The sequence below is a fragment of the Phasianus colchicus genome, chromosome 5, assembly GCF_987193195.1.
Source record: "Phasianus colchicus chromosome 5, bPhaCol1.hap1.1, whole genome shotgun sequence".
Lineage (NCBI taxonomy): Eukaryota > Metazoa > Chordata > Aves > Galliformes > Phasianidae > Phasianus > Phasianus colchicus.
The window spans coordinates 40619287-40631917 of record NC_143440.1 but is presented as its reverse complement, the minus strand read 5'-3'; positions in this window follow the sequence as shown (position 1 = coordinate 40631917).

The window sequence follows — 12631 nt, the reverse complement described above, 5'->3', positions numbered from 1 at the left end:
TCACCCATACAGAAGGCAACAAAGCTGCTTTGGCCTCTGAGCAAGTCCAAGCATAAATCCTCATAAAGATTTGGCAATGATCTCATACCCTATATCACATCACGTTTGGAGAAAAAATCCAGATCAATTGCTATTCACATATTAGATAGGGAAACAGACAGCAGCTGCAGTGTCGCCCACTTATTCTGAATTAGCAACGACTGTATTGCAATTTAGCCCTTGAGCTTTTCTAAAACACAAGCAGGGAGAGACCATCATAATGTCTGTCATAATGACTGGGCGTGAGGAATAGGGAGCTGAAAATTATTTCTCCTAAACTCCTTTCTTAGAAGAGGACATGTGTTCAGATTTGGCTGGTCTGTCTGAAACTGTGCCTGTGTTCGTCTCTGCTGCATACCCAGTCTGTGGACCAGCACATATCATTATGCTGATTGCCATTTGACTATTACATCAGAGAAGTAAAAATCACACCACAACCTTAAACCTGCCTTCTACTGCTACATTATTTAATAATTTAATAACAATTATCAACTGGAAATTACAATTATACCAAGCTGGAGCCTGGATAAGAATGCCAATTTGACTACACACTCAGAATCTCTCTGCTTTTCAGAAACACAAACAAGTGCCTGTTGTATATTAACATTATGTACCAAATCCCAACCCAGTATAAACTGGCAACACCATCTGCTGCACCAGTTCAGATGTACTGTTGAAGATGAGTTCCAGTGACATTTGAATAACCAGATCAGCAAACTCATCCACAGCATTTAGCAGAGCCATACACAGGATACATATAACATATAGGGCAAACTCAGTGTGTGAAGAGTGAAGAGTGTGCACTGTGATGCATCCAGTCCTTTAATGTGAACAACAGAGCTGATGCCACTGTTGTATTGAAATTGGAGATGAAGGCACAAATGTGCAGATATGGCTGAGTTTCATGACAGCTGTGCTAATAATGAAAGATTCGTGCAGTGCTGGATGTACAAGAATCTGTAATTTTCTTGCACTGAGAAAATACTTTCTGCATCCTCAGCTCTAGTCTAGTGGTGTCTGAGGGCAGGGGAGAATATGTATGCCCATGTATGACATCCTTCCTTGCAGACTTCAGCTGGACGTAGTATGACGTTTGATATGTGGCTAATTCTATGGGATACAACAGCAGTTTTAGTGGATGCAGAATGACACAGAAAGAGTGCCCTGGTCTTCCATATTCTGGACTGAACACCAGCAGCCTAGCCTCACAGGAGAGCTACAGACACTGTAGGAGGTAGCCTTTCCCTTGCTAGACAAGCCAAACAGGAGCAGTCCAAGTCTGCATCAACAATGCAAGCTTCACTACAGCTCTTAGCTGGCTCCTGATCCCCCTTCCCATCCCACACAAGCAATCCAACACCTACAAATATCTGCAAAGGTAAAACCACATCTTGTGGTGTCTGTACAGCTTTGCCTCTATATCTAATTAACAATGCAAAGCTGCACCCAGAGCAGAGTCTGCATTTAGACCTAATGCACCAAAAAAAGTGGCCTATTTTTTAATGCTCTTATTAGCATTGAATACCTTCCCTCCTTGCACAGATACATCATTGTGAAAGCAGAAGACAAGAGCTCTCTCCTTCGTGCATAATCAGGCAGGGCAAGCTATCTGACCCACGCGTGCCTCCACCTCCCCCCGTTCCACTTAGTGCTTTCGTCACGCTGAGCTCCTGCACTGTGGTTTCCAGGCGAATTTCCACTCGGTGCTCAGAGAGCTGAAACCTTTAGATTAATCCCAGATCTGTCAGCCTCCATCATTTTCAAGCAGGGCTGTGAGCTCCAGGGCACCCAGTTACTTTCTTTACCACTGAGAAGCCTTAAGCCTCTTGCTCTCACTCTTCTGGAGAGTGGACAGCTCCATTCCTCTCCCTCCCCATCCTGAGATGACCCTGAATCTGTGGACAGTCTCATTGCAACAGATTCTCCCTGAATCAGGTGTTCTAATTTGTTTCCTCTCCTGTGAATTTTGACTTGATCTGTGAAGCTGAAGCCAAGCAGGAGCCAAACACTGCAAGCACGCCCCTCATTTCCTCACTCATGGCTGCCCCAGCCTTTGAGCTGTAACCACTCTCACTGGCACCTGTGAGAGTGGTTTTTGCAGGTGTGGAAACAAGACTAAAAACCCCACACAGAAACTCTGCAGTGATTTCCCTGATAGCTCACCACTCTTAGAAGGGTCAGGTAGGTTGAGTTTTTGCCCAGATCTGGCTTAGGTTAGACCAAACCTGATTTGTCTGTTGGTGACTGACAGTCATGGAAATCTCTATCTCCTGCCTAGCAGACTAAAATTGCCAGTTACTTACCCCATGCTCCTCCCCCATCTAAAACAGTGCACAACAATCTTTCATTCAGGAAATTTGCATCCTTCATTTTTGCTTTTCTCTGCCTTTTATGTTTTGCTCTACTATGGGCAACAACAGTTGCAATTGACCTGAGGTTGAAAGTTGGTGCCTCCACTGAGTGCCTGATGCCTAGGATGATACCATGTGGTCCCTAAGCTCTTTTGTGCCTATGAATCATGAATCATGAATCACGTATGGAGCCACACATGGAGGAGAATACCTCCACCAGACTCTTATCAGGGCAAGAATTGATCTCTGCCTCACTGACCTATAATCCACCATGGCATTTCTTTCCAGCCTGCCCTGGTCTATGGAAGGAGGGTACACTGACCAGTCTGAGACTGGCTATGCTGACTTTCTCTCTTCCACTGGAACACAGTACGAGTATGGAAGCACTCTTTGAGAGGCTTTGAGACCCCTAAGGAGGTCACTGCTGCTGGAGGGAGGAAGCAACTGGCTGAGCAAAACCATGCTGGTCCTGCCTACTCCATGTTTGATGTAGCCTTCCACGATGGTAGCAGCCTGGAGTCTGATGTGAGCAGCTGGCTCCTGCAGAGCTGCTCAAGACCATCGTAGTCCCAAGTGTCAACGCCTCTCAACCCAATGCCAATGATAGGGAAGAGGTAAGCAAAGAGGAAACATGATGCCAAAGATCACTGGAGGAGGCATGAATTGAATTAGAAATAAAACACAGTGAGAGATTGGAAGATCCTTCCTGAGAAAATCTTTGAAGGTGCTAAGACAGCCAGATAAACGTGATCAGAGTGTTATCAGTAACTACTGCTCAGGACTCTGGGACTTTTCTGAACTGCTCCCCTTCACAGAGGTGCTCTGGGATGGGCCAGAGGCACCTGGGAGAAGTGCTGTGTTCTGGGTACCAGGCCATGCCCCGAAATGCAGCACCACCAGAAGTCAGACCAATCCCAAAAAGGCCTCCATAGGGACTGCCTGAAGGTCCAGGTATAACCCAGAAAGCAAACCCCCTTGCACTCTACCAGAGATGCTGAGTACACTGTTAGCCGTAACCCAGGCCAAGCAGGTGATTGCCTCACACATAGAGAGGAGGTCTCCAGCCCACAAACTCCACAAGCCAACCACACATATGGCCCCAGGCTGCAGCCCTGCCCTCCATGCCCCACTGAGCAGGGACACGAAAGCTCCTTGAGGTGCCAGGCTCACTGCTTAAGCAATTATCCTTTCTTAATATCTCCTTGTGTGTGTGTGGAAAGGAGAGACGCTCTGGCACTGGGCACTGTGAAAACAGTTTAACCCTTCAGCTTGTAACAAATAAATCCCATTATTCCAGCTCCCTGGCTAGTGCTTCCTCCAGCCTGCATTCCCTGAATCCCTTTCGAGAGCAGCTGAATCAATGTTTGACTTGTACAAACAGCTGCCTGACTGCAATTTGGAAGGGATTCATATGGGGATTACGGCGAGGCAGTGGATAAAAATCTATTACATGGCAGTATTTATTCTAGATCTCAGTGGCACTCACTGTGAACTTTGGCAGCATCTTCTGTTCCTTATGCACTGGCACATGTGCAGGACATTGAAAAGAATCACTCTGGGGAGAGCGTGGAGCAAAGCAATGGGAGGAAAGGGCCAGGATCAGGACTAAGTACACATATCCAAGTCAGACTGACCTGGCCCTACAGTGCTTCCTCCCAGGGATGGGAACATCTTTGGTTGAGAAGTCACTATTGATAAAATTGCATTGTTTTGATAGCCTGGAGGACCTGAAGCAGTCCTATTTTACCAATGAGAGATAGTTCAGGCTCAGCATGGTTGTACCTGAGATCAAAATGCAATTCCGCCTTTCCTGGCTGGAAGGCTACCAGCCAGGTCTGGGACCACAGCAGCGCCTTTGCAGTGAATCCCACATTGCAGACTGGTCATGAAGGGAGCAGTGCAGGCCCCTGAGATGAAGTCACCTGGGAACAGGACTGCAGAGGACCCCCTCATTACCCCAGGGGTCTCCACCACACCACTGCTATTCAGCCTGGCCCAGCTGGCTGGGTGCCATCTCCCAGGATGCACATGCAGCCCACAGACCTCAGCCTCTCACCGTGCACGCACACAACCTCCGCTGGCATGAGGGAGGGAGCGCGGGGAGCACCAGGGCAGTGCTGCAAGATGTGGTTGACTTAACTGGCTGTGACAGGGCTGTCCAGCAGCAAGGAGCAGCAGAAAAGCCACTGCTCTTGAAAAAGAAACAGAGAGGAGGGGTCCGATGGGGCTGGATTACCCAACCCTGTCTTCAGCTTTTCTTGTGTTCAAGTACCAGATTTTCACCTGCCATGTGTACACCATGGAAACTCTACGCCACTACTGCATTGTTTTCTCTGCAGATGATAGCAGTAGGAGCAAAAAGAGCACTGGTGGAGGCCTCCTTGCCTTCCTGCCACCAGTAAGACAGCACAGCACAGCACACACAGCCATTCCACTCCCTAGCAGCATGCATTTCTGGGCTGAAGGATGCAGAGTTAACAGTAGTAAATGAACTGGAGAGGGGCTGGGGGAGTCTGTGCCAGCTCAGGGGGGGCTCAGTGAGGAGGGCATTGCCCTGAGCACAGCCGCAGAGTGCAAGGCCCAGGGGAGCCATGTCCTCAGCATTGAACAACTCCCTCTGGGTACTGCTCACACAGCTGGGCCTGTGCTGGCATCAGGCTGCACAGTGAAGGAAGCTGCCCTGAAAGATGCTTGTACAAATACAGAGCAGCAGCATTAGCTAGTGGTGAGCACCACAAACCTCTTCTTGCTAAGCCGTTCCCCAGGCCCTGCCTTGGGCTCTCCCGTATGGCCACAAAGGCTACTGCCTGCATGGGTGGGTTTCACATCAGGTGGCAGTGCTGGGTCTGGGTGCTGGGGCATTTTCTTGGCTCAATCATTTGAACTTTTAGATTGAACGTTGTTATCTGTAAACCAAAGGGGAACCTTTCCTGTAAAAACTTCAGAAACTTGGTGTATGGTTTTCACTGTGCTTTAAAATCACCATGGAGGAGATAAATGAGATGGACAAAATATTACTATACCTATAACATTTATCAGATTAGAACAAATTTTAAATTAATTCATGCACCTATCCTATAAAGATGAGCTTTACCATACATTATTTCTTAAGTGACCCACATCTCACCAAAAAGAGCAAAACTTTGAAAAAGAAGCTAGGAAGAAAGCACAACTCACAGATTTCTATTGCAAGACTGACTCATTCCACATGGTCTTCTTTTCCCTCCTGTCTCCCTCTTTCTCTACACAGTTTTGTTACACTCCGTTTCACCCTATCATTCTCCCTCCATTGTTGTGAAATGATTGCACTAAGTTTTGCTTTCATAAAGAAGCCAACAGGAGTAACAAGGAGACTTGTTAGAGAGGCAACACCACCAGGACAGCAGCGTTTGAATCTTATCCTCCAAACACACAGATTGTTCTTTGAAAAAATTATATAGCTATGAATCTGGGTCTCTCCACCATGCTGTGGCCATGCAGGTTTCTGAAGGGACTAGGCTGATGTCCCCATCAAGGAAATCTTCACCTTCATACTATGGGAGAGCCTCCATCCTTGTGAGCATAATGTGGTCCATGCCACTCTCCAGCTGCTCAGGTCTGCCTGAACAAGCCCAGTAATTCCACCCAACAGGAGGTACTTAGACGCTATATTATATATTACTGCTAATGAAGTTGCTTTGTTTGTTCTATTGCTTAGGGGAATAAGTTAATGTCGGAATGCCCTCCAGCAGTATTTGGCTTTGTTTATTAAATATTTATTTTGCAAGATAAATGTGGATAAGGAAGGATTCCTTCTGGGAGGAGTCTCAGAGTCTCTGTATAAAATGTCTCTATGATGCTGTTTTGGTTCTAGGAGGAAAATAATGTTGATATAACACTGATGCTTATAGTTGCTGCTAAGCAGTGTTGTACAGAGCCAAAGCCATTCCCGTTTCTCAGGCTGTACTAACAAAGGGCTGGAAGGGAACAGAATAAAGACAACTGATTTAAACTGGCCAAAGGGATATTCCATATGACATCATGCAGAAGGAGAACTTTGAAGGAGCTGGGAGTTCATCTCTCTCTTCCAATGCTCAGGGACCTCGCTGGGCATCAATTAGGGGGTGGTGAGCAATTGCTTGTGGATATATTTATGAATGTATATAACAAGTGATACATATATATATTGTCTCAACTATCATCCTTTTCCATTTCTCTATCTTAGTAAATAGTTTCATTTCAATCCACGAGTTCTACTTTGTTGTTTTTTTTTTCAATTTTCTCCCCAATCCTACTGGGAAGGTGGGAAGCAAACGAATGACTTTGTGGAGCTGAGCTACCTGCTGGCTTAAACCACAACAAACATCCATCCTTTATATTAATGTAAAAGATAAACTGCTTCATCTTCCTAATTCTCAGTTTATCTCCAATAGCCAAAAGAAAGTTGATCTCACATGCTTATGGGCATTGTGCTTTTCTCTGCTTGAGGACTGATGTTATTCTCTGCTGTCAGTGATGTGAAATTATTTCTTTTTCCCTCCCCTAGAATGACCCCTTACTCCAGGCAACTTGGAGTCATGCAAGGCAGGAGAGAGCCAGGACATAATACATGAGTGCAAAATGCATGTGGGTGGAAAAATGAAGCTCCTGATTCAAGGAATGCAGCTGCAACACGTGCTGCTATCCTGTTCTGTCAACACTTCCCCTCCCCCCAGTATACTATGAGAAAAATCTGTACTGCTCTCGGGGCCACAACTGACATGGTGCCTAGGGGTCTTAAACATCCAAATGCCAGACTTCACCAAAATGAAGTCTCCAGAAACCGGAGCACAGAAAGTTCCATACTGATGCAAGGATGAAATTCTTTACTGTCAGAGAGACAAAGCACTGGATAAAGCTGCCCAGAGAGTTGTGGAGTCTCCTCTGGAAATGTTCAAGACCCATCTGGACACCTACCTGTGTCAACCGCTGTGGGGAACCTGTTTTAGCAGGGGGTTGGACTCGGTAATCTCTAGAGGATTCTTCCAACTCCTATAAATCTGTGATTTTGTTCTAGTGTCATAGAGATCTATAGAATCCCTCCCCCTCTTCTCTCCCCATTGTTTCTCTCCCAGCTCCTTGGACAAGAAAGTCTTCTCAGGTGTCTGTTCCTCAGGGCTGACCTCAAAGTCCTAAAAGCATCCCAGCTCAAGCCTTCAACAACAGGGAGGATGAGATTCTGATTCTCCTAGAGTGAAAGTCAGTGCCCTGAATTCTACAGCTCATGAACCATGGGACAGTCTAGGTCCAGGCAAAAAGAACACAATAGGTAACCAAGGCCAGATGAAAAGGATGCAAGAGGCAAAAGATACAGTAACACAGAGCTCAAAATGCTCATGCCACTGGGTAACTCCACTGGATGGTTAGACACTTCCTAAAACTCTACAAGGGAATCCCCCAGGTTGCCATATCTCTGCTGCTGCTATGGGTTTGGCAGGCAGGTAGGTAGGTAGGTAGGCAGGTAGGGGCAGGGAGGGAAAGCAAGATTGCACTGGTATAGGAAGACTTCAGAAGTGGGAAGGAGGGAAGGAGAGAGTAAGAATCACATGGATAGAATACAGCTAGTATTACTCTGCTCACCAGTGAGGCTGAAGGCAGCCTACATGCTTGCTGAGCCTTTCTTCAGTATCTCAGAGGTGTGAATAAGTGGACAGAGGAAATACAGATAAATGCAGTTTTAAGCACTTGTGATTAGAATTGAACACTGCAGGCTATACTGAAGCTTTACAGGAAGGTCATGAAAACTTCCAAACTCCACCCAGGGAGAGTTTGGTGGGTCCCTGCAGCCTAAAACTCACAGGAACTGCACTACAGGAGTGACCTAACTGCCATCTCAGTTCCCCCTCCTGGTTCCTAATGCCCGGAGAGGAGGTGGGAACTGGTGCTGCTCTTCTGTATATCCATCATGTGAATCAGACAAAAAATGCCATCTCCTCTCTACCCATGCACATGGCTGGGATTTGATTAGGGCTTTATGATCAGAGCTCACTGCAGCTATTGCAGAGAGGATCAGGCCCATTGTGTCCTCCCACTGGCAGGGTGACTCCATTGGTGTCTCATCGGTGGGAGCAGCTGGAAAGAGGAATAGCCCTCTCTTCCTGACATGCATGGGAATAGAGCTGGGAAGGAGTGGTATGGATCCAGCCTTAGACACCTGCTATATGGAACGGGCAGATCATTATCCAGAGAGCTCTGTAATTTTGGTTTACAAATGCTTGCCCACTGGCATTGAGCCTGAGGAGGAGAAGGAGGTTGTTAGCAGCTCTGCATGCCAAAAAGGCACTTTACCATGCATAAGGCCACCAATGTTTCCACAGACAGAAGACCTTGCAGGTTTAACCCTCTCTCTGCTGCTCCCCAAGGCAGCTATTTGTAAGGGGGGGGGGGATGAGGAGGGGGAGGGAGAAGAGAAGAGAAGAGAAGAGAAGAGAAGAGAAGAGAAGAGAAGAGAAGAGAAGAGAAGAGAAGAGAAGAGAAGAGAAGAGAAGAGAAGAGAAGAGAAGAGAAGAGACAGAGAGGGAGAGAAGAACAAGGAGCTGCTGGAAGGAGGGAAGAAGGAGTGATGTAGGGCAGGGAGGAGGACACAATGTCTGGGGAATGGGAATGTGCAGAACATGGAAGTAAGTGGTGAGAGGAGTCCCTGCATGGGCTGTCATCATGAGAGGGAGAGGACTCCATCCCCAGGTGCTAAATACACCAAGGCTTCCTGGGGAAGCCTCATTTCTGTAAATATATTGCTTACAACTGCAGCAGCTCCCCACAGCTTGTATATTTGTGGGCAAATTTCAGCTAAGTATTTGACATGGCTACATCTCCATCTGCCATTATGTTTTTGCAAGTTTCATGAAAACAGACAAATGGACTGCAGAAAGAAGCCAAGTTTCTACAAAGCAACATGCTGAACTGTGAATTCAACACTTATCACAGAGCAGAGAATCCCAACAGGGGAGTGCTGTTATGAAAAAGTGTCACAACAAAGTTCAAATACCAACTCTGAAAAGTAGATTTTTAGCCAGTCATTCGGAAAAATCATATGATTTGAGGATACTGGACTTCCAGAAGCTATTCCATGCTAATACTTGTTCTCTCTCCAATCTGAACATGTCAACATCAGAAACATCTGGGGGAAAAAAATGTAAGCTGGAAGGAAGTAAGCCTCTATAATCTATGGCCAGCTGCTTATCTCCTTATGACAGAACACCTGCTTTCTACATCACAATCACTCCCAACTTCTAACAGTATGAGGCACAAGAAAACTAGATCTATTATAACAGTAAACATTCATCCCAATTCTGCTGGTACTATTATATGCTCCACTAGCACTTGTGGCTTACAGCATATTTACAATGCTTAAATACACTGTAAGAAGTAACAAAATGAGGATGTAATTTGATGACATTTTGATGAGTCACACTATTTTATCACAAATTTGCATCAGCTCTTATTTTTCTAATTATTTCTAAAAGTGTGCTATGAGTTTTTCAAGAAGGTAGTTAGTGAATCATTGAAAACCTGAAAACCTTCAGTTTGAGCCCCTTGATCCGAGATAAATACATGGAGGCTTGCTTTCAGCATCCTGGCTTCATGTACAAAAACTGACAAAGGATGGGACTGGGACAAAATCCAGGACAACCAGGAGGTTAGGATTTTTTTTTTCTTCCCTTTCTCCTGAATTTTCCATCAAGATCTCACCTTCTTGCAATGTAGTTCAGGTGAGTTTTTACTTGGCAGAGCTGAGAAAATAAAAATCTTAACTTTGAGATGGAAGAGTCCCTTCAGTCATGCTAACACTGCCCAGAGTGATGTTGGAATACAGCTGGGAATTAATGGGACAGAACAAAAAGTTTTCCCCAAATCAGAAAGAATATGTATTGCTGTTGAATTGCTTCATTTCTTTCCTAAGTACATGAGGCAAAGTTCTAATCGATAAGATCTGAAGAAAAAGAAATTGTTAGACTTTCCACGTTAGCAGTTTCTTCATCTATTTGCTAGAAATACCTAAATACACGTATTGGGCAGAGGGGAGATCAGCATTTCAGAATTTTACCATCCAATTATCAAAGAAAAAAGAGAGGTAAACAACCACAATCTGAGATTCCTTGGCAGCTATCTGCAGAAGGTGCAGTATTTCCATGTCTGTGCTGCAGATGATGAGGATCCCAGGAAGCAGGTTGGCTTTGGTGCTTGGGATTCACAACCTGATCCCCATTGGTGGGTTAAGATATAAATTATTTCTTCAGGGAATATGGAACCTTGTTTCTTTCAAGCACCACTCCTTATGGCATCTGCTAGGTGCTCAGCACCTCATGCAGCGGGCTGGGAGCAGCAGTCTTGAGCTGCGAGCTTCTTCAGCCAAAGGGGTTTTGGTAACCACAGCCAGTCCCATCTGATGGCTGCATCTCTGGAGAAAGCTGCTGTGGGACTGTGCTGCCCACATGCATGAGAGCATGCATCCTTGCTCACCTGTGTTACATTTTGGACCGAAACCGAGGGGCAAGATTTCAAGGCTTTTAGGTTCATCTTCCTGTGTGAGTGACTGATCAAGCTACCAAGGCTTTCTGGGACACAGATTTCCCTTCAGTACAAGTAATATTAGTAATATTAGCAAGTAACTACTTCCAAATATAAAGTGGATTATATCAGTATACAACAGATACTATACATGAAGCTGCTGAGAAGTTATTGGTTTAAAGTGCTTAGCTATATCTTTTCAATAGGACAGGAATGGGAAGCTAATGTAAAGTTATTCTTATGAAGCAGCTTAACGCCAACATGGATTTGCAAGAGTAACTCTGGTTACAGTGATCTACTTTCCCTTTCCACCAGAGTAACAGGTTTTAGGAAGTAGCATGTGCTGTGTCTCTTCTCTAGTGAAGCTTCTGACATTTTGACATCTGACTCACACTACTCAAGAAAAAATAGTCTACAGAAACCTAATGTGGGATAATGACTTCTAGTTAGAAAACCATTTCTTGAAAATTGTTATCAGTATTTCATTGCCAGATGAAAGATGTATTGAGTGGAATCTACAGGTGTTTGTTGGTGAGTCCAACACAAGTCAGTATTTCATTTAATGACTTGGATAATGGAATGAAGAGTACACTTATTAAATCTGCAGATGACATCAAGCTGGGAAGGATTAAATTCACTAGAGGACAGAAATAGAATATGAAACAATCACAGCAAATTGGATAAATGATCTCAGAACACAAGCTGAAATTCAACCTGGACATATTCATGTAATTAAACTTAAGCAGAAATAATCAACTTCATAAATACAGAAAAAGGAACAGTTGGCTAGATGGCAATTCTGCAAAAAGAAGTCTGGAAATTACTGTACGTCACAAGCTGGAAAGGAATAAGAAATGTGTCTTGCTTTCAGAGGATGGAAGTATCATATGGGGATGCTGAAGTTAGTCTGCCAGACCTTGATGTAGGTTACTCCATGAAGTATTATATTAATTGTTGGGCAACTGACTCCAAGACAGAGGCCAGGTGGAGAGAGTCCAGGAGAGAAGAAGGGGGATGGCCAAAAGCTTAGGATCTCTGGCCAACATGAGCAGACAGAACAGACAGAGCATATCTGGGTAAAGGAAAGATGCTTGAGAAGACATTGTGAGAGTTCTCAAACATCTGAAGAGCTTCTACAAGGAAAATAATAATCTGTTTTCCACACCCATGGTCAGAGAGGTGATAGATAAACTTCAGCATGGGAGATTTACATTAATCTGTTTAGAAAAGGGAAGCATTGGAATAGGTGCGCAGAATTTGGTTAAAAATTTTGTCAAGGGCAAAGGAAGGGCAGATATACATTCCCGAAGATGATCTCTCAAAGCCACTTCCAACCTGACTTCCTATTGTTGTTTTCTTTTTTGATCCTTGGAAGCAAGTTTAAGCAGAAGCGGTTCACAGAATTCTCCATTCCCCCTCCTTCGTATCAGATATTTTTCACAATGAAAAGTGTGAGTTTTGAAGTTTTTACAGAACAGCACAATACTCAGTAGCTACACAGATTCAGCGAATCTATGGGCTGTAGTCATAGCAGTTTCTAAATATACCAGCCACACATTTAGGTGCTCTCAAGCCTATGATGGAACAGAACTTGGGACATGAATCTTTCAGAAGCAAAAGCACGAGCCTCTTCTAACAAGCCTGTGTAACTCTTCTGAGCAGTGACCATACAGCTGCACAGCCCTGCACACACATTCCTCTCAGCAGTTCTA